At 44.4% G+C, this 22,624-nt stretch overlaps 1 long non-coding RNA gene across 7 annotated transcripts; it reads right to left on the bottom strand.

Moving 5' to 3' along the window:
- Positions 1–2,363: 2,363 nt before the first annotated feature.
- On the bottom strand, positions 2,364–22,588 carry LOC308607185. Of its 7 annotated transcripts, none has more exons than XR_014013964.1 (5): positions 21,874–22,231; positions 20,683–20,906; positions 17,985–18,182; positions 6,990–7,076; positions 2,364–5,960 (listed from the first exon to the last, which is right to left on the bottom strand). It is a non-coding gene; the product is annotated as an uncharacterized lncRNA (long non-coding RNA). The 7 variants fall into 7 exon arrangements; XR_014013967.1 differs by lacking the exon at positions 2,364–5,960 and adding an exon at positions 22,277–22,586 and having other exon boundaries at positions 6,432–7,076; positions 21,874–21,988; XR_014013965.1 differs by lacking the exon at positions 2,364–5,960 and having other exon boundaries at positions 6,431–7,076; positions 20,683–20,943; positions 21,874–22,235.
- Positions 22,589–22,624: the final 36 nt, after the last annotated feature.

A 22,624-nucleotide genomic window follows, 5' to 3' on the forward strand; every position in this document is an offset into this window, starting at 1 on the left:
ATGGTTTGGCTTATCATACCAGTATGGTCCTCTGAGACATCCGCCTCCTCTCACCCCAAAACAACCTTAACTTTTATCATAAATTTGACAAACTGTACAGGTATATTACATTACACTGCAATTTTAATCCACTGTAATTTATTAGGGGATTGATTATCTACCTTGTATTATATATACTAATCTTATGGATATACTCTTAATGCTTATTAGACTGACAAAAAAAATTAAAACAGTATACTGAGTGGTTGATGGTTTAATGGGAGAAGTCTCAAGACAACATAGAATACAAGATAATGGAGGAGAGGTGAAAAGAAACAGTCTGTAAGAAAAAAATACAAAACATTTAAAATATTTGAGGTGAATGAGGATGGGTGAGATGATTGTTGCTTTTCTAATAGGTCAGTTCCTTCATCTATCAATGGAGCAGTTAAACTCAGGAGAATGTGAAGGGGTGTGGTAGGATGAAGTTAATGCTGTGGCCTTTACAAGTGTAAAGAAGTGCCTCCTCTCTACTGTAACAATCCTAGAGTACATAGACTCTACTGGATAGACAGCATAACAGAAAATGGCTTATAGAAGATCTCTTGGCTACCAAATCTGGTCTCTCCCTGCCCCTGCCGACATTCTTATTTCCTGTAAATGGAAGGTTCTAGACCTGTGTGTCCAAATGCAGTAGCCACTAGCCATATGCACTATTTAAATTAAATAAAAAATAAGTTCCTAAGCTGCGCTAGCCACATTTCAAGTGCTCAGTAGCCACCCATGGCTAGTGGGTACCATATTGGGCAGCACAGTGTATCTGTATATATGTGTATAGTATATATGACCTATATGGTCATATCCATCACCAAAGAAGGTTCTATTTGAACTGTTCTATATCTAGTATATGCAAGTGTATTTTTTGTGTATGGTAGAAAATAATTACAGTCTGTGGCTTTTCCTTACCAACCTCATTGTAACAATTTGCTATTCATCTGAGAATACTGTATCCACTTAAAATTTTAATTCTGTTCACAAAATGTAATACAGATCCATTTTCCAAATTTTGAAGGGAAAAAAAAAAAAACCCTAGAAAGTGACTCTCTCTTCTTATAAACCCACCTCCCAAAGACAATCATGATGAATAGATGTTTGGGGCATATTCTTCCAGCTATGTTTTTATACTTTAGTTTATGCACTGAATTATTTTTGGTAACAAAGACAGGCTGTGCCCCTTTTGCCTATTCCCCTTTGTAACCAGTGCCACACATTTTCAGTCTTTGCCTTGTGAAGCCAAGTGTGCCAGGCTCAGACCTGCGACCCCTGATGTCATGCTTTAAGTCATGGAGCACATCGCCAAAGATGACCTGAGAACAAAGTAACATATGGCAAATGCATACCTTGAGAGCATTTCTTCCTTGTTTAGATTCTTTGGTTCATGACTGTTTTCCAGCCTGACTGCCTGACACTAAGTGCCAGTTTTGTGGAGTGCACATATTTGAGGAATGTGGCTTTAAGCTCTCAGGCTCAGTTAGTTTAAGCAGTTCATGTAATGAATTCGTTCAATGTTCTTTCCTTACTGCCAACGTGAACTGCACTATATTTGGAACTAACATTTGCAACCTTATACGCCACCGTCCGGGTATTTAGCCACAAGTTTTGATCACCGTGAACTGGACTGAGGAAGTTATATGGTGACAGATTTCATAAAGACTGTGCTGAGGAGAGATGTAGCTGGCTTGAAAACCTTCAGGGACTTCAGCTTGCTGCAGCTGTTGAAATGAGGCCATGCGTTCCTCCCACTGGACCCTGCTTACCTGCTTAACGCCTGCCTCGCCAGCTTGAGCAACTGTATTACTTCCACTCCTAGGCTTGCACCATTAATTTGGTAACTATACCTCACTGCTTCCAACAAGTAGAACAAATGTGCCATCCAACTATAAATGACCCAGGTGTGCACCAAACCAAGACCTGAGATGCGAATAGTCAGAATAGCTTTCGTTATTTTATTTTTTAAAAATAATCCTTTATTTAAAAAAATTTAATAGATTTTATTTATGGCTGCGTTAGGTCTTCGTTGCTGCGCGCGGGCTTCCTCTAGTTGCAGCGAGCGGGGAGGGGGGGGCGGGGCTACTCTTTGTTGCGGTACGCGGGCCTCTCACTGTTGTGGCCTCTCCCGTTGCGGAGCACAGGCTCCGGACGCGCAGGCTCAGTGGCCAGCCGCTCTGCGGCATGTGGGATCCTCCCGGACCGGGGCACGAACCTGTGTCCCCTGCATCAGCAGGCGGACTCTCAACCACTGCGCCACCAGGGAAGCCCGGCAGGTGGATTCTTAACCGCTGTGCCACCAGAGAAGCCCTGAATAGCTTTTAATGTCCCTGTCATCTGTGATCCAGCCTTGACTGCTCCAAAAGGATGCTGGGCAAAGGTTCTCATTGGTATGTGAGCATCACAGAAACAACAGAAGAGGTGAGAACGGCACCAGCCTTTTCTAGTCATTAACAAAGAATACAGTGTCACTGTGTTCTAACCTTACAACCTGCTATTGGATGTGGGAGGTGTGCATTTTGGTCACTAATCAAAGGACGTTGGTTATTGAAGTATCAGAAGAAGCCGGTCAGAAAAGCCCCACAGCACTGGACTTGAAGGCAAGGTTTTGATGCATTAGTCCCATGGCAGTGGAATCCAGATAGCAGACTCGTTACAAAAGCTTTCAGAACGAAAGAAGTATATTATACGAGGCACTGAGACTATAGAATCAATTAAGGCAGATTTGGTTTCTGCCTCATGCAGCTTACAGTCCAGCAGGAACAAGAATTATTGAATGAGTAACTTGAAGTGTGATGAGTCTTTGGAATGGGAAGTGCCGGGGGGTAGAAGAGGATATTACTGGGGCATCCAACATAGCCTCAATGTTCAGGAAAGGCTCCCGTGAAGAAATGGTGTTAAACTGAGACCCAAAAGATGAGTAGTTGCTAGCCAGGCAAAGAGGACAGGGGAAAGTGTTCTATGTGGAAGAAACGGCACATGCAACACAAGGCCTATGGCTGGAGAGAACCTGACCTACTTAAGGAACTCAAAAGAAACCCAGAATAGCTGGAACAAAGAGAGGTCTTGGGAAGGTAGTGAAAGAGGGATCTGGAGAGGTAGGCAAGGCCCAGACTAGGGAGGGACTTAGGTCACGTTGAAGATTCTAACCTTTAGCTAAAGGACAGTGGGAAACCATCAGTTTCCTTATCTGTAAAGTGAGAAATAATAATCTCAGAGTTACCAGGAAACAAAATGAGAAGAATGCAAGTGAAAGGTCTTGTAAGTTATAAAGCATGATAGGAATATTACTAACATTATGATAGTAGTAGTAGTAATAAGCAGCGCTGCTTTCTTAAGTAACAGAAGTAACCGTTCAAATCTTCTAAGTGGGAATATGAAATTGTCTTTTTTTTTTCTTTCTTTCTGACCGTGCCATGCAGCTTGCAGGATCTTAGTTCCCCGACCAGGGATCAATCCCGTGCCCCCTGCAGTGGAAGTGAGGATTCTTAACCACTGGACCGCCAGGGAAGTCCTGAAATAGTCTATAACATATAAAACTCTGACTTAAAGGAACTGATGGAAAGGTCAGAAGTTTATTTCAGTTGAAACTTCCAGTGTGAGGTTCACGAAGCCAGGCACGAGCTGAGCTGTTTGGAGCAGGGTCATGCCATTTATGGCCACGTGTATTTCTCAACTCCGCACTGACTCTTCAGCGCCACTTCCAGGAAAGATCAGTGTTCTGCCTCCTTCTCAAACCCACCAGAGCACAACGGCTGACACATTCTTTCCCCTTCATTTCTTCCAGCCACAGCTGGGGCCCAGCATCTCCTAGGTCAGCTTTTGTAGAAGCTGTTCCCAAAACATTACACTCTTCTGAGCTCTTCACGGCAAGATAACTATCCCAGTTAGCACCTGCACTACATTTTAGGAGAAATTCAACACCTTTTCAAATCTGTGATGTTTTATTCTTACAGCGGTTCTGTGAAGTAGGCACAAATGAATCTCACAGAAATGATGCGAAATTGGGGGCACTCCTCTCCTGTCTGACCGGCACAGATATGCTACCAGGAGAACTTAATGGTTCATTTTAGGCCATTTCCTCTCTGCCTGCAACACACTAAGCTTTACCCAAGGACAGAAGGGCATTTGATTTAGGCCCCGTTGACCTCTCCCCAGCCCTGGCCAAACAAACCAGACACAATTCTTCCCCAGAGGTCACTGCCTACCATAAATGCTCCACAGTACCACACACCAGAGGCTGCAAACTTGTATTTGGTCTTTGATTTACACAATGCCTTTTATTTTATTATTTTTAAAATAAATTTATTTATTTATTTATTTTTGGCTGCATTGGGTCTTCGTTGCTGTGAACGGACTTTCTCTAGTTGCAGTGAGCGGGGGCTACTCTTTGTTGCCGTGCGTGAGCTTCTAATTGTGGTGGCTTCTCTTGTTGCGGAGCACTGTCTCTAGGCGCACGGGCTTCAGTAGTTGTGGTTTGTGGGCTTCAGAGCGCAGGCTCACGAGTTGTGGCACACAGTCTTAGTTGCTCCGTGGCATGTCGCATCTTCCCGGACCAGGGCTCGAACCCATGTCCCCTGTATTGGCAGGCGGATTCTTAACCACTGCGCCACCAGGGAAACCCTACACAATGCCTTCTAAATCTTTTTGAAAATTTAAATGCCAGCTTTAAAAAATCATGGTATTCCACATAAAAATCCAGGTTTCCAGCTTTTCTTTTTTAAAAAAATTTTTATTGGAGTATAGTTGACTTATAATGTTGTGTTAGTTTCAGGTGTACCTAGTTTTTCTTGAAAAATCGTAAGATCTGACATCAGTGTCTGGAGCTGAGTACAGACCTATGGCCAGCACACTCCACCACAGGCCCCACTCCGACTAGATCCTTTATGAAGGTCGCATGACAGGCCCAGAATATCTGAGTTTGTGCACCCACCCCTGTACAGACCAGGTATCATGAATACCAAATCCCTCCTTTGTGACCCTTTCATATGCACAGGGCTTACTCTATTTGAATGCAACTTTGGGAATGCTTTGGAGACCTTTATGTAGATGGGAAAACAAGCCTTGGCCACTCCAGTGCATCTCTGGTGGATCTTAATTATTTGCAGCTATTTCCCGAGGGTAAAGGTAAAAAGCTTTCTTCTACCAGACTTCTCAGAGGCCACTCCTTTCTGTTGTCTCCTCTGTTCCATTCGGGCCCCTTTGCTCATTCATTAGAAATTCAGAACTTTTTTTTTTTTTTTTTTTTAATACTTATGAAGGTGCTGGGACAGTGGACTCAAATCAGTTTTGGAATGAGATGGAGAATTTAAAAAATGCATTACTGGAATCCCACTTCCAAGTATATATCCAAGAGAACTGAAAGCAAGATCTCAAAGAGATACGTGTATACCCATGCTCAGAGCAGCATTATTCGTAATAGCTAAAAGGTGGAAGCAACCTAAGTGTCCGTTGATGGAAGAACGGATGAACAAAATGTGCTACAAACAATGTAATACTGTTCAGCCTTAAGGGAGGAAATGTATCAACCTCGAGGACATATGCTAAGTGAAATGAGCCAATCACAGAGACACATACTGTGTGACTCCACTTACAGAAGGTATCTAGAGTACTCAAGTTCACAGAGACAGAAAGTAGAATGGTGGTTGCCAGGGGCAGGGGTGAGGGGAAAGTAGAGAGTTGTTCAATGGATATAAAGTTTCAGTTTTGCAAGATGAGTAAGTTCTAGAGGTTTGTTACACAACCATGTGACTATACTTAACACTACTGAACTATACACTTAAAAATGGTTGATGGTAATTTTTTTAAATCACAGTTTTTAAAAAAGTATTTTAACGCATCACTGGGTGTCAGGAGACCTGAGTTCTGCTAGAGGCTCCAACGCTGACTTGTGCGACCTTCGGCAAGGCACTCTCTGGAACTCAGGTCGTCGTCTGCAAACTGGGAGGGTAGGAGAGAATACTGAAAACACCAACCTCAGTACGGGGCAGACGAATGTGACAGTGTTGTGTGAGCAACGGAACGCCCTGCAAGTATTAGATGTGGTCATCAACTCAAACTGGTCTCTTGTAGTGACTTAAAATTAGATTAAAAAAAAAAAAAATCGAAGGTCTGTGTCAAGTGCCAGAACCTTAGAGAGGAAAGAACAAGAGCCTGCCCTCAAACTGCTCACTAGTGGAAAAAAAAAATTTACAATATAATGTGTCACAGGTCAGCCTAACATATGCCAGATTCAAATCCATACAACTTAACTTCCCTATTTAATGGGATGAAGGTTGGGTATACACTACATGTTGTTTGGGTAAATCAAAAGTCTCAAATTAGTTAGAACACAAGTTTAAAGCTTGATAATCTTTTCAAAGTGTTTAGTCTAAAAAAGAAAAAAAGTGTGTATTGCTTAGACTCATTTTTTACTGATATTTTAATTCAACAATTTAATCTATTAATGTATTAATTTACTAATTGAATTTAATTAACTCCCATTTAAATAAAAGAAGCCCTGGGTAGTTGGAACAAAGAGCACTCCTGCTGGCTGGAATGCAGAGTCTACAAGGAGGAAAGCCCACAAGTGCTGGGGTTGGTGGAGATCAACAACCATACTCTGTTGACACAATTACGCCTCCATAAATATTATCCACAGCCAAGCTAGTCTACTATGATTAAGCTTTGTTTCTTTCTCAGGTTTTTTAAAACATTCTTTTCCTGGAGTTAATCATTAATTCAAAACAAAACAAAACAAAACAATTTTTTTTTTTGCTTAGTTTCCATGTCCCTATAATGACTTTATTCTCCACCATCAGCAGAAGTGTACATTTTTCCTCTGTTCACTCCATCTGGTTTCTTGGAGACGTCCCTTCTGTCCTCCTGCCCCAGTCCTGATTACTCTCAAAGGCCTGCAGCCAGGTTATGTCACCCTGCGATTTCCTTTCATCATCATCTTGAAGAGTCTCTTCATTTCTCACCTCTGTTGAATATCCTGTTTCCAGGATCACGTCTTCCTGTTTCTTGATTTATTCTCATTTTGGTGTACCACATCCTCCAGACGTTTCCTGAGAAAGGTACATGGGTAGGAAGTAAAATTTTTTAAGATTTCACGCATCTGAAAATATGCTTACTTTACTGAATTCACAATTTGGCTAATTCATAAAGTTATAGGTCATAAATAATTCGAAAGCATTCCTACACCATCTTCCAGCATGGCTGATGGGAAGCATGGTACCATTCTGACGGCTGTTCCTTTGAACGTTAACTGCTTTTTCTCTCGGAATTTTTTAGTAACCTTCCTCTATTTACTCAATGACCTGAAATTTCTGATTTCTTTTCCATCCATTATGTTGGGCACTCAGTGGGCTTCTCATTCTGGAGATGTAGGCCATTTAGTTTTGATTTGATTTCTTGAATTATTCCTTCAATGCTGCTTTCCCTCCACTTTTCTCTATTTCTCTGTAACTCCTCTTAGTTGAATGTTAATCCTCCTGGGCTACTTCTAGCTTTTAAAAATCTTTTCATGCCAATTTTCCAGGTTATTTTTGGGGGAGGGCCAGGCTGCGCAGCCTGTGGAATCTTAGTTTCCCAACCAGGGATCGAACCCGGGCCCTTGGCAGTGAAAGCAGTCCTAACCACTGGACTGCCAGGGAATTCCCCAGTGTTTTGTTTTTTTTTTTGTGGTACGCGGGCCTCTCACTGTTGTGGCCTCTCCCGTTGCGGAGCACAGGCTCCGGACACGCAGGCTCAGCGGCCATGGCTCACGGGCCCAGCTGCTCCGCGGCATGTGGGATCTTCCTGGACCGGGGCACGAACCCGTGTCCCCTGCATCGGCAGGCGGACTCTCAACCACTGCGCCACCAGGGAAGCCCTCCCCAGTGTTTTTTTTAAAAAAAGGATATCTTCTCAATTTTATCTTCCAACCCTTTGATTGAAGTTATTGGTTATCATATTCTTAAGATGTTTTATTCCTTTTTTAATATATGTACCATTCTGTTCTTACTTCTTGGACGTAACATCTCCATATCTGAGAATATTTATCATCTTTTTATAAATTTATTTTTATTTATTTTGGCTGTGCTGGGTCTTCGCTGTGGCACACAGGGCTTTTCATTATGGTGTGTGGGCTAAGTTGCCGGTATGTGGGATCTAAGTTCCCCGACCAGGGATCAAACCCGGGCCCCCTGCATTGGGAATGTGGAGTCTTAGCCACTGGACCACCAGGGAAGTACCTATCATCTTTTTTTTTTCTTTAATATTTATTTTTGGCTGCACTGGGTCTTAGTTGCAGCATGCAAACTCTTAGTTGTGGCATGCATGTGGGATCTAGTTCCCTGACCAGGGATTGAACCTGGGCCCCTTGCATTGGGAGCTCAGAGTCTTAGCCACTGGACCACCAGGGAAGTCCCTTATCATCTTTTTAAGTTATACTTTGTTTTGTTCTGGTCTCTGTGCTGTTTCTGTATCCTCTAAGTTCCTTTGTTCTTGTTTATTTGTTTGGTCTTTGTCTTTCATGTTAGAGATTTTCTTCAACTACCTGGTAATCTCTGACAGTCCATTCATGTTTAAGACTGAGGCACTAAAGTTTTCTGGAAGCTCTGTGTTCTGAGACAGGGCTTTGCAGTTGGACATCACTATAGCAAGCTGACTTTCACTTGGGACTCTCAGCTCTTAGTGGGTTGAATAATGTCCCCCCCCAAAAGATAAATCCACATCCTAATCCCCATAATCTGTGAATGTGACCTTACCTGGAAAAAGGGTCTTTGCAAATGTAACTAAGGATTTTGAGATAAGACCACCCTGGATTATCTGGGTGGGCCCCAAACCCAATAACAAGTGTCTTATATAAGAGATAACACAGAGGAGAGACAGAGAGAAGAGGAGAAAGTTTTGTGAAGATGGAGGCAGATTGGAGTGATGCTGCTGCTACATGCCAAGGAACACCTGGAGCCACCAGAAGCTGGAAAAGGCAAAGAAAGGAATGCTCCCTAGAGCCTCCAGAGGGGACGTGGCCCTGCTGACATGTTTTCAGACTTGATTGATTTCAGACTTCTGACTTCCAGAACTGAGAGAGAATAAATTTATTTTGTTTTAAGCTACCAAGATTTTGGTAATTTGTTATAACAGCCCTAGGAGACTAATACAGTATCTATAGGTATTTCTTCTTGAGCTGGTCAGTTTTCCCAAAGGATCCTCCAGTCTACTGATTGTAGGGTATTAGCCTGGCTAGGAGAATCTTAGGGCCAAGTGTGACAAGGGGGCCAGGTCGCACCATCTGTTATGTAGGCTTGTTTCAGCTATGCTTAGCATCCCAGAGTTCAGATTCTTTCTAGATTAGATTAACCTTTCTTTCTTTCTTTCTTTCTTTCTTTTTTTTTAAATAAATTTATTTATTTATTTCTGGCTGCATTGGGTCTTCGTTTATGCACGCGGGCTTTCTCTAGTTGTGGCGAGCACGGGCTACTCTTTGTCGTGGTGCACGGGCTTCTCATTGCGGTAGCTTCTCTTGTTGCGGAGCACCGGCTCTAGGCATGTGGGCTTCAGTAGTTGTGGCACGCGGCCTCAGTAGCTGTGGCGCACAGGCTTAATCGCTCTGCGGCATGTGGGATCTTCCTGGACCAGGGCTCGAACCTGTGTCCCCTGCATTGGTGGATTCTTAACCACTGCGCCACCAGGGAAGTCCCTAGATTAACCTTTCAACAAGGTATATTAATCGTGTTTTAAAAAATTTTCTGTATTTGACATCTTGGGGCTTTGCTAGCCCTGGACAGACTGGCCCTCCCAACACTAGCCAATTCTTAGAGATAGTAAACCATTCTCCTGCCAGTGCACCTTTTACATATAAACCAACCGATCCAAAACCCTTACTCCAACCACCTACTTTATCAGGCTCTCACAATCAGAGTCACTATTCCTCTGCCCTCATCACCCCAGGGCCAGATACCAGACAACTAGAGACAGTCCCTATGCCCCAATGTCCACTGAAATTATTAAACTAGCCAATCCTAACCCTGCTTACCCAGCTTCACCTGTTCCTTCCTGTGGAAACCAAAATAAAGGCTGTGGCCAAGTTGTATATCCATACAATGGAATACAACAAAAAGGAATGAATTATTGCTATGTGCAACAATGCTGATGAATCTCAAAACAAACAAACAAACAAAAAAACGCTGAGCAAAAGAAGCTAGGCACAAAAGAGTATATGCTGCATGATTTTATTTATAGAATTCTTTTTTTTTTTTTTTTGGCCACGCCGAGCAGCATGTGGGATCTTATTTCCCTGACCAGGGATCAAACCTGTGCCCCCTGCGTTGGAAGCACAGAATCTTAACTACTGGACCACCAGGGAAGTCCCTAGAATCCTTTAAAAATGCAAAAGAAAGATGGCAGAAAGCAGACTGTGGTTGTAAGATGGAGGGTTGACTGCAAAGGGGCATAAGCTGTGGTACTGGTAAACTGGTTCTAATTTTTTTTTTTTTTTTTTTTTTTGCGGTACGCGGGCCTCTCACTGTTGTGGCCTCTCCCGTTGTGGAGCACAGACTCTGGACGCGCAGGCTCAGTGGCCATGGCTCACAGGCCTAGCCGCCCCGCGGCATGTGGGATCTTCCCGGACCAGGGCACGAACCCGTGTCCCCTGCATCAGCAGGCAGACTCTCAACCACTGCGCCACCAGGGAAGCCCTAAAAAAAAGTTTTAAAGCCCTAATTTGTGGCGCTTTACCAATTTCTGTGGTGTAAATACTCCCACCCTGGTCAATTTTGAGCTACTAATGTGATATCACTAAATGTAGATTTGAGAAGAGATGTACATAAAATTGGTTCTCCTGAGCTGGTACTAGCCAGCTTCAGCACGCCACTACAGAAAGAAACAAAGGCGATGAAAATGTCCTATATCTTGTTTTGGTCATAGCATGGGTTTATACCTTTGTCAAAATTTATCAAACTGTACCCTTAAAATGGATGCACTTTATTGTCTGTAAATTATACTTTAAAAATTGATTATAATGTTTCAAATGAAATATCTGCAATAATCAAAATGCCCAATAAGAAGGGACTGGTCATGTTATTGTCTATCTTCTTGACAGAATATGATGTAGCCATTCAAACAATTGATAAAATTTTAGCAACATGGCAAAATGCGTTGCTCTATTATGTTCTGTGAAAACAGCAGAATAGAAAATTTCATTTTTACCATGTGTTTGCCTATGCAAATTCTGTGGGCAGAGGGACAATGTTCGGCTTTTTTTTCTTCTGGCCACGCGGCATGCGGGATCCTAGTTTCCTGACCAGGGACTGAACCCTTGCTCCCTACAGTGGGAGAGGGGAATCCTAACCACTGGACCGCTAGGGAACTCCCCCCGACCTTTTTTTTAATGAGTTAATTTTTTTCTTTGTATTTAAAAGCAGTAGACAGCAAAATGGTTGAGAGCCCAGAATCTGCAGCTGGACTGCCTGGGTTAGGCAAATCCCAGGTGTTACTTCCCAGGTGGGTGACCTTAAACAACTTACCTAACCTCTTTTGAGCCTTAGTTTCTTGACTATAAAGAGGGCATAATAATAGTACCTATCTCATAGGGCTGTTGTGAAGATTAAATGAGTTAATATATGTAAAGAGCTTAGAACAGTACAAAGAGTAAGGGCTTTATAAGTATTAGCTGTTATTCTTATGAGGCAATGATACTGTTTGGACAATAAACTTACCATGTGGAACATAGAATTTATAAAACATCTGACCTCAAGGAGCGGTGGTTCTCAACTGCAGGAGTAGGAGAGTGATTTTTGCCATGAGGGGAAAATTAGCAAGATCTGGAGAGACTTTTCTGATCGTCAGGGTTTGAGGGGGTGTGCTGCTGGCAAGGATACTGCTAAAGAATCCTGCAGTGCACAGGACAGCTCCCCACAACAAAGAATTATTTGGTCCAAAGTACTAATGGCACCAAGGCTGAGAAACCTCGAGTCATAGTCTAATAGGGGACAAAAGATACGTGTATACAAAATGTACAAATGTGAGGTAACAGAAAAAACATACATATGTTCATCTCTGCCCCCGGTTCCTGGCACATTTACCCCATCCCTGACACAGGGCTCCTGAAACCTTGTAAATTTCCAGTGCTAATACTAGGAGCATCTTTTGTTCTAATAAGGTGACTCTCGCTGGGCTCCTGGATGGTAGCTGGTCACCAGAAACACCCAGCCATAATTAGAAGCTTGGAATTTTCAGCCCTCTTACCCCCAGCTTCTCTAAAGAGGGGAGAGGGGCTGGAAATGGAGTTAATCATTGATCATGCCTACATGAGGAAACCCCTATAAAAATCCTAATAGTAGGGGGGGTTTGGGAGCTTCCAGGTGAGTGAATACCTGGGGGGTGATGCACCCCAACTCCATGGGGACAGCAGCTCCTGTGCTCAGACCCTCCCAGACTTCACCTTATGTATGTATCTCCTCATCTGGCTGTTCATCTGTATCCTTTATCATATCCTTTAATAAACTGGTAAGTGTGTTTCCCTGAGTTTTGTGAACCGCTCTAGCAAATAAATAGACCCCAAGGAGGAGGTCATGGAGGCCTCAGATTCGTAGCCAAGGTGGACAGAAGTTCTGGGTAACCTGGGGGCCTGCTACTTATAATTGGCATCTGAAGTGGGGGGCAGTCTCATGGGACTGCGCCCTTAACCTGTGGGATCTATCTCCAGGTAGACAGTGTCAGAATTGAGTTAAATTGACCCTCAGTATCAGAGAAGTGCTTGGTGGGGGAAAATCCCCATATATCTGATGTCAGAAACTGTTGTGAGAATAAAGGAGACACACAACAGGAAGAGAGCTGGGTTTTCCCCAAAACAACAAAGCAGATAATCAAAATTGAGTATGTACTCAATTAAATAAAGAAAAAAAGAACAGAAAGATTAGAGGATTGCTGGCCCAGAACACAGGATTCCCTGTAACACCTGGCCAGGAAGAGAGGCCTCAGTGATCCTCAGGGTTTGTGACCCACTGGGCGTACTTCAATCATTTTCAATTTTTACCTTTTTCTATTGGTACTTTTTTAAAAGCTTAAGTCAACGTTAAAAGGCTTCACTTACTTCTCCATTGCGCTACCAGTATGAAAACCCATTCAGAGCCAGTCCAAATATGTTTAGTTCATACTAATTTTTTTTTTTTTTTGCGGTACGCGGGCCTCTCACTGTTGGGGCCTCTCCCGTTACGGAGCACAGGCTCCGGACACGCAGGCTCAGCGGCCATGGCTCACGGGCCCAGCTGCTCCGCGGCACGTGGGATCTTCCTGGACCGGGGCACGAACCCGCGTCCCCTGCATCGGCAGGCAGACACTCAACCACTGCACCACCAGGGAAGCCCCCATACTAATTTTTAATGAGACCTGGCAATGAGTTGAACCAATTTAAAATTCTTGCAAGTACATTTTTTTCTGGCGGGGGTGTGGTGGTGGTGACAAAAATGTTACATAATAATACTTCAATTTTCATTTAAAATGGAACTACGTTGAGAAGTATGCCAATATTTCAGTGGTGGATATAATTTGGGATTACAGGTGATTTCTGCTTAACTCTTCATGCTTTTCAAACTTCTCCAGTGAGAAGCATGTATTACTTTGATAATTAGAAAAAGCACAAAGAAAGAAAATAAAGGATGATTGAATAAATGAAAGGAGAAAATGGCTGAGGGTGTCTGGTCTGTCTCCAGACTCTTTGACAAACACAGAAGGGGGCAGGGGTAAGACTAGACAATCTGCTCCACTTCCTTCGTACCTCTTGGAGGCCCTCCTAACTCAGGATCCAGGAAGCTTTTATCTCTATATTCTTGCCTTTTTTCTTCTTCTTCTTCCTTCTATGTCCCCAATACTGAGTCCTTTTCTGCTTTGGGGTGGGGGGGATACAATTTTTTTAAAAATCACCTATTGGGACTTCCCTGGCAGTCCGGTGGTTAAGACTCCGTGCTTCCAATGCAGGGGGCAAGGATTCGATCCCGTGTCAGGGAACTAAGATCCCACATGCCATGCAGCATGACCCTGGTACCCCGGCCAAAATAAAATCACCTATTTTCAGAAAATTGTTTATAGAGGCTTGGTTGTGTCAGGTGCTGCAGGGCCCTTGCCCTTGAGCTTGCAAATCCTTCTCCAGACTTTCTCCCTACCCCTTTCCCTTGATTTTTAAAAACTATTTTTTTTTTTGTGGTATACGGGCCTCTCACTGTTGTGGCCTCTCCAGTGCGGAGCACAGGCTCCGGACGCGCAGGCCCAGCAGCCATGGCTCACGGGCCCAGCCACTCCACAGCATATAGGATCCTCCTGGACCGGGACACGAACCCATGTCCCCTGCATCAGCAGGCGGACTCTCAACCACTGCGCCACCAGGGAAGCCCAAAACTAATTTTTTAAATATATTTTTTGCTCAAAGAAGTAATACTTGTTCGCTGAAGAAAAATTGGAATACACAGAGAAGAATAAAAAATGAATAGAGGGCTTCCCTGGTGGCGCAGTGGTTGGGGGTCCGCCTGCCGGTGCGGGGGGCGGGTTCGTGCCCTGGCCCGGGGGGATCCCACGTGCCGCGGAGCGGCTGGGCCCGTGAGCCGTGGCCGCTGGGCTTGCGTGTCCGGAGCCTGTGCTCCGCGACGGGAGGGGCCGCCGCAGTGAGAGGGCCGCGTACCGCAAAAAAAAAAAAAAAAAAAAAGAGAGAATATAAAAATCATCTGTAATCCTACCACCCAGAGACAGCCATTATTAACATTTGGTTTATACATTCCCAGTCTTTTCCCTATTCATGAATACACAGGTATAATACATGCTTCCCTTCTTTGAACCAAACAGGACATCTATGTGTAATCTGCAATACTTTTTTGAGGTATACCATACATACAGTCAGTGCAAAAAAGGCATGACTCTTAGGTGTACCTCTTGATGAATTTTCCACATAAATACCTACAATATTTTAATTTGTTTTCTGTACTTCGCAATCTACTATGAACATCTCCCACACGATTAAATTATCTTCTACAGCATAATTTTTTTTACATCTTTATTGGAGTGTAATTGCTTAACAATGGTGTGTTAGTTTCTGCTTTATAACAAAGTGAATCAGTTATACATATACGTATGTTCCCATATCCCCTCCCTCTTGCATCTCCTTCCCACCCTCCCCATCCCACCCCTCCAGGCGGTCACAAAGCACCGAGCTGATCTCCCTGTGCTACGCGGTTGCTTCCCACTAGCTATCTACCTTACGTTTGGTAGTGTATATATGTCCATGCCTCTCTTTCGCTTTGTCACAGCTTACCCTTCCCCCTCCCCATATCCTCAAGTCCATTCTCTAGTAGGTCTGTGTCTTTATTCCTGTCTTACCCCTAGGTTCTTCATGACATTTTTTTCTTCTTAAATTCCATATATGTGTGTTAGCATACGGTATTTGTCTTTCTCTTTCTGACTTACTTCACTCTGTATGACAGACTCTAGGTCTATCCACCTCATTACAAATAGCTCAATTTCCTTTCTTTTTATGGCTGAGTAATATTCTATTGTATATATGTGCCACATCTTCTTTATCCATTCATCCGATGATGGACACTTAGGTTGTTTCCATCTCCGGGCTATTGTAAATAGAGCTGCAATGAACATTTTGGTACATGACTCTTTGAATTATGGTTTTCTCAGGGTATATGCCCAGTAGTGGGATTGCTGGGTCATATGGTAGTTCTATTTGTAGTTTTTTTAAGGAACCTCCATACTGTTCTCCATAGTGGCTGTACCAATTCATATTCCCACCAGCAGTGCAAAAGTGTTCCCTTTTTTCCACACCCTCTCCAGCATTTATTGTTTCTAGATTTCTTGATGATGGCCATTCTGACTGGTGTGAGATGATATCTCATTGTAGTTTTGATTTGCATTTCTCTAATGATTAATGATGTTGAGCATTCTTTCATGTGTTTGTTGGCAGTCTGCATATCGTCTTTGGAGAAATGTCTATTTAGGTCTTCTGCCCATTTTTGGATTGGGTTGTTTGTTTTTTTGTTATTGAGCTGCATGAGCTGCTTATAAATTTTGGAGATTAATCCTGTCAGTTGCTTCATTTGCAAATATTTTCTCCCAATCTGAGGGTTGTCTTTTGGTCTTGTTTATGGTTTCCTTTGCTACAGCATAATTTTTTTTTTTTTTTTTTTTTTGCGGTACGCGGGCCTCTCACTGCTGTGGCCTCTCCCGTTGCGGAGCACAGGCTCCAGACGCACAGGCTCAGCGGCCATGGCTCACGGGCCCAGCCGCTCCGCGGCATATGGGATCTTCCCGGACCAGGGCACGAACCTGCGTCCCCTGCATCGGCAGGCGGACTCTCAACCACTGCGCCACCAGGGAAGCCCTACAGCATAATTTTTAATGGCTAACTACAATTATAATAGTCCATCATACTAATGTATTGTAACTTGTTTAACCAATCCATCACTGTTAAGTATTTAGGTTGTTTTCAGTTGTTAACCACTGCAGTAGTTTCCTATCACTACTGTAACAAATTACTACAATCTTAGTGCTTAGAGCAACACAAATTTATTCTCTTACAGTTCTGAAAGAAGTCTAAAATGGGTCAGAACTGTGTTCCTTTTGGAAGCCCTAAGGCAGAATCTGTTCCTTGCCTCTTCCAGCTTCCAGAGGCTGCCAACATTCCCTGGCTCATGGCCCCACATCACTCAGGCTTTTACCTCTGTCATCACATCTCCTTTTCTGACTCTTATCCTCCTGTCTCCTTCTTCTAAGGACCTTTGTGACTACACTGGGTCCACCCAGACAATCCAGGATAATCTCCCCATCGCAAAATCCTTAATTTAATCACAGCTGCAAAGTCCCTTTTGCCAGGTAAAGTAACATATTCTTGGGTTCCAGGGATTAGCACGTGGACACCTTTTGGGGAACATTATTCAGACCACCATAGCTATGAACAGTCCACTCTCCCACTTCTTTTTCTACCTCTGCTCTTCCTTCTTTTCTCCCTCTCACTTTTAGTGCCTACTAGTTTGTAACCCCATTTCCAGTTCCAAAATCTTTTGCTTTTCTTTCTCTCTTTACAGAATGTTAAGACATAATTTATCCTTGGGAGCTCAGTGATTGTTTCTGATCTACTGACTTCTAACTTCTTCTTTCCCAAGCACCAGCCTTTCTCCCAAATCCCAATCAAGAATGTACAGTTTCTGGGAATTCCCTGGTGGTCCAGTGGTTAGGACCCAGAGCTTCCAATGCCAGGGGCCCGGGTTCAATCCCTGGTCAGGGAACTAAGATCCGTCAAGCTGGGCAGTCCAGCCAAAAAAAAAAAAAAAAAAAAAAAAGTACAGTTTCCCTTGATTGTCCCCTTCTGACCTGAAAGACTAAATGTTTCTAAAACTGGACACACACGACCCCTCCCCTAACCTCTACCCCACCGTCCTGCACCAACTCAGCTCCTATACGTGATCTTGTTTTTAAAATGATTACTCTCAAAAATACTCAAGGCTGGAGACCTAGAACTCACCTTTCATTCTTCTCTCTTCTCTGTCTCTCATCAGCCGCTAAATCCCATCAATTACTTTGTGACTTAGCATTCCTCTAATATTCACCTAATACCTTGGCTGTTGTTAGAGTGTGTAATCAGAGGATTTTCTCCCCATCCAAACCATGCCGGTTGTATGAGGGTGGATTATCCTCTCCTCCAGGAAGCCCTCTTTGACTGCCCCTTCCTGGGATACCATCTCCCCCTTCTAGAGAAAAAAACCCATAATTAAGTGTCCACTACGTGCTCAGCTTTTCAACCATTTTAAAATTTAATCGTTAAAGTATGGTTTTAATGTTTACAAATGAGGAAACTGAGAAGCTAAGTAACTTGTGCAAAGTAACAGAGCTAGTAGATGGCAGAACTTGAACCCCAGCCTGACCAACTCCAATGCCAAGCTTTTTGCCTCTATCCCACATGACCTCCCTGGAGTTAATGCCCGTGGTTTAAAACTTGCCTGTTCAGGGCTTCCCTGGTGGCGCAGTGGTTGAGAGTCCGCCTGCCGATGCAGGGGACACGGGTTCGTGCCCCGGTCCGGGAAGATCCCACATGCCGCGGAGCGGCTGGGCCCGTGAGCCATGGCCGCTGAGCCTGCGCGTCCGGAGCCTGTGCTCCGCAACGGGAGAGGCCACAACGGTGAGAGGCCCGCGTACCGCTAAAAAAAAAAAAAAAAAAAAAACTGTTAGTTATTTAAATGCTATATAAACTATGAGGTATACTGTGAGCTACACTGTAATAAGAGTTCAGAGGATAATAATAATAACAGCTAGCACTTACTGAACCCCCATCATATGCCAGGCCCTCACTGTTCTAAGAAATGTACATGTATTAACTTCTTAGGACTTTGCAATAATCCTACAAGGCAAGATCAGGACACAATTTGCAGGGCCCCTTGTTCAAACATTATTAAGAATTTCAACATGGCGACAGCAGAGCATTAAACCAAGTGAGGGGCCAGCATTTCTAAGCACCTGTGTGACTGTATAGGTCTCACACCTAGAAGCCAACCCTGGCTAAAACTATTATCTCCATTTTACAGATGAGGAAACTGAGACACAAAGATATTAAATAAACATTCCCAAGATCACACTGTTAGTAAGTGAATATATAAATGTGCACTACCTTAGTTACAGAAGGCTTCATTGCAAACTCTATATTTACAAAGTTCTCCAGTCCTTCAAGGTTCAGCTCAAAGCCCCCTTGTCTACTAAGTACTCTCACAAGTCAGGAAAAAAATCTCTCCTCCTCCTCTGATATTTTAGCTCCACGAGAGCATTTGGTTTGAACCTTTCTTATGGACTTTATCACATCCCCATGTTATACCTGAAATAACCTGGGAGGTGGGGGGGTACATCTAATAAACTCATGTAGTTGAATGAATGAACAAAGAAACAAACTTGTGCATGACTTGAAGACTGGGAGAGACGAGGAGGGAACCTGGGCAGGGGACAGGCCTAGGATAGTGCTGAGCACTTATGCAGGATGAAATTATATGACCGGCTTGATCGGACCAATGGTACACAAGGGTGCTAGTGTGGATAACACTGGAAAAGACGGTGAAGTTAAGTTTTAAAGCGCCTTTTACAAAGCTAGAGCATCACTTCTCACGGGCCGTAAGGACGAGTTGCATGTACCCCTCTGAGGTCAGCCAGTCTTGCTCAGGAGGAAGAGGCATCAGGTCATAGCGTGACTGCTTCTCCCCTCGCAGCCAGTCTCCTCACACATAAGCACCATGGGTTAGTAGGGGGACTGAGCTGGAGAATGCCATCTGATCTCATCCATTCACCAATTCATTGTTCAACAGATACTGGTGAACATCTCCCGTCATAAGACACTTGCACCGAGCACTTTCCCATCTCCCATTCATGCTCAGATCACCCAATGGTATGGCAGAGATTCTCCCATTTCACAAGACTAAGACGTTAAGTTAACTTGCTCAGGATCAGGCAGCAGGAAGTGGCAGAGTAAGACTGAAATCCACCTTCTCTAATTTCAGAATTTGTTCATTGGACATGAATATTCCTGTTATAGAGAATAGCATATTAAAATCCATGGACTCCATACACAGCTCAAGAAATACAACCTGAAGCCCCTGTGTACCCCTCCACATTCACTAAACCACGTGGCCTCCGATTCCTCCTACTTGGGAAACACTGCAAAGGGCATCACCATCCGGAAATCTAGCAGGCACCAGTGACACCTCCCTCTCCTTCCAATCAGTTACCAAGTTCAATACCTATCTCTGTTTCCACTATTCCTTCTACCTTTCTCCTTTCTACGAGTATCAGCTCGTACCTGGATTACTGCAATGGCCTCCTAACTGGTTTCCTTGCATCTGCTCCTCTCTTTCCAGTCTTAATCTTCACGTTGCAAAGACCTTTTTAAAACCTTTGAGTAGCTGCCCTCTGGTCTTAGGATATAGACAAAAGCAGTGGCATGCCAGGCTCTCACATGGTCTTTCCCTTACTCAACACTCTAGCTTTAGCTCAATCCCTTGTTCCCTGTATTTTGGGTGTGCCAGCTTTCTAGCAGTTTCTTATAATCCCCGAGCTCCCTCCCACCACAGGGCCTTTGCACATGTTTGTTCTTCCCTTCTCCACCTGGATTAACTCTTCCCTTTCTCAAGTACGCTTTCCCTGAGCCTCCTGGCTGGGTCATTCTTTGGTAGCTCTCACTTTTACAACTTTACATCTGTGTGAGATTAACTGATTAAAGTTTTTCTTCCCTAATAGGCCAAGGGCCAAGAACCACTCGCTTCATACAAAATACATGCTAAACAGATAATAGCCAATGTATATACAACATACACAAGATGCCAGGCAGTGTTACTAGCTCTTAACATGTATTAACTCACTAAGACCTCCTAAAAGTTGTGTATGAGGCAGGTACAATTAGCCCCACTTTACATAAAGCAAAGAAAATCACACAAGCTTAGAAGTGGCAGAGTTGGGTTATGAACTCAGGCAGTCAGTTTCTGGAATCTGAGTGCTAAGCACTCACATTATAGCGCCCAGTAGCATCTGCTGAATGCATGACAGTGTTGGCTGTTTTTGATAGGGACCACAGAGCACCTGTCTTAGCTCAACTAAAAACTCATTTCAGTTGGCTGCGGTAAGGACCTTATGTTTGACTGGAACTTTGCTGAAAACATTTACCTTCCCAGCATTTTATTCCAGCTACTTTAAAAATCCATTTTCTCTCACTGGTAGTATCATGACTGATGTTGAGCAGAGGAGGTGTCTCAGCAAACTGATAAGAGGACAGGAGAAACTTGGTTTGGAGTGAAACAGAACTGCGGATCACTTGTAGTGTGGGTAATCCTCATAAAGACAATACAGAGATTTTGATGGACGTCATCTCACTTAATCTTCATTGATTCCTAATAAAGTTACACACACAGGGCAGTTCTTCATCAGCTGATAGATGAAGCAAAAGGCTGAGATTAAAAGGACCGCTAAGCCACAGGAAATCAACTAGGCACAGGATGGGTAAGGAACGGTGTCCCCACACTTCCAGCTTTAGAACTCCAGATATTTCTGGCAGAGAAAGATCTCGTCTTCCTTTAAGGAATAAAGGTAGCTGGCCAACCTTTCCTAATTCCTTTTTTGTGTGCGCGCTGCGTGGCTTGCGGAATATCAGTTCCCCAGCCAGGGGTTGAACCCAGGCCACGGCAGTGAAAGCGCGGAATCCTAACCACTAGACCACCAGGAAACTTCCTAACTCTTGGTTGGAACTTCTCAACAAGGACAGAGTTGCTCTTAGGCTTTCCCAGTATGGCTAGAGTAGGGCAATTTTCCCACAAGCTGAAACTATATGGTAAAGAGCTCTATAAGCTAGCTGCATCCAATTAACCCTAGATCAATATGGTGAAAATCTAACAATTCTGGAAATTCTTCACCTGGAGCCCCTGTACCAACGTGAGGGGAAGTCAAGAAACTGTACGCACATTTTATGTTCCTTTTGCTAAGAAAAGCTTTCATTAGTTTCTTTGAGGGCTTATAACTTAAAAAGGCTAAGAACCACTACCCTTTATGCCTGTACACACATTCTTTCTGGTTCACGGTTGCGCCTTTATAAAAGGGCCACGTTCGCAGGATGAAACATTTCTAGTCTTTCAAGTACCTAATAGCTATGAATGGGTGTGTAAGAGGAATCCAACTGTCCAAACCACATAAGTTAGACCTTATAACAGCACAGGCCTCAAACTATACATAGGTCTAAAGGAGCTGCATTAGCATTCACCTCCTTGGAGGAGATGCGTGTAAGGCCAAGAGCAGTCAGGAGCGCTTGAGTCCAGTCCCAATAAGGCCACTAACCGGCTGAGTAACCTTGGACAAGGTGCATACCCTCTCTCGGCTTCAGTTTCCACATCTGCAAATTGGAAGTTGAACCGCATGGTCTTCAAGGTCCTTCCCAGCCGAAAGCCTGGTACCAAGTAGGCCTAGCCATTAAAGCAGCTTCCTGTGGGCGCGGGGCAGGGTTTTAACGGTCCCCCCTCCCCTGCTCGAGCCCGCGAAACCCTCTTCAACACGCCCCTCGGAGTAACGGCGCTTTCCCAACCGCAACCCGGACACGACTCCGCCCCTTCCCGGGGGCGTCCCGTCGTGCACTGCGCCGGGCTTCTAAAGCGGTGGGGCACCTCCCGCCTTTCCGAGGCCCCGACCCCAAACTCCTCTCCCCAGTTTTTTAGGGTGCCCTATCCTATCAACGTCTAGTAACCCAGCCAATCGAGCGGGCCAGGAGTCTTACCTTCGGTCCACCCTCCTCCCAGCGCTCAGACGGCCTCAGCTCACGGCCTTTACCAGGCCAATCCAATCAGCGGCCGGCTCTGGCCGGCCTCACCCCAATCTCCCGCCCCTCGGCCAATCCGCGCCCCCATCCCGCTGCCCGCCCAGCCAACCCCGGGCGTTGAAACCAGCGGGCGAATGGGCGCAGGGCGGCCCTTCAACGCTGACCGCCTGGCCAATTGGGGGTTCCGCGTGGCCACAGCGGCAGCCAATCGACATGTAGCGCGGTGCCGCCGCGGAGAGGTCCGGCCCGAATATCCCTCCGCCTTCCTCCCTCCCCCTCTCCCTCCCTGCGAGCCGCCGTTTACTC

The sequence above is a fragment of the Mesoplodon bidens genome (assembly GCF_964165515.1).
Source record: "Mesoplodon bidens genome assembly, chromosome: 19".
Taxonomy (NCBI): domain Eukaryota; kingdom Metazoa; phylum Chordata; class Mammalia; order Artiodactyla; family Ziphiidae; genus Mesoplodon; species Mesoplodon bidens.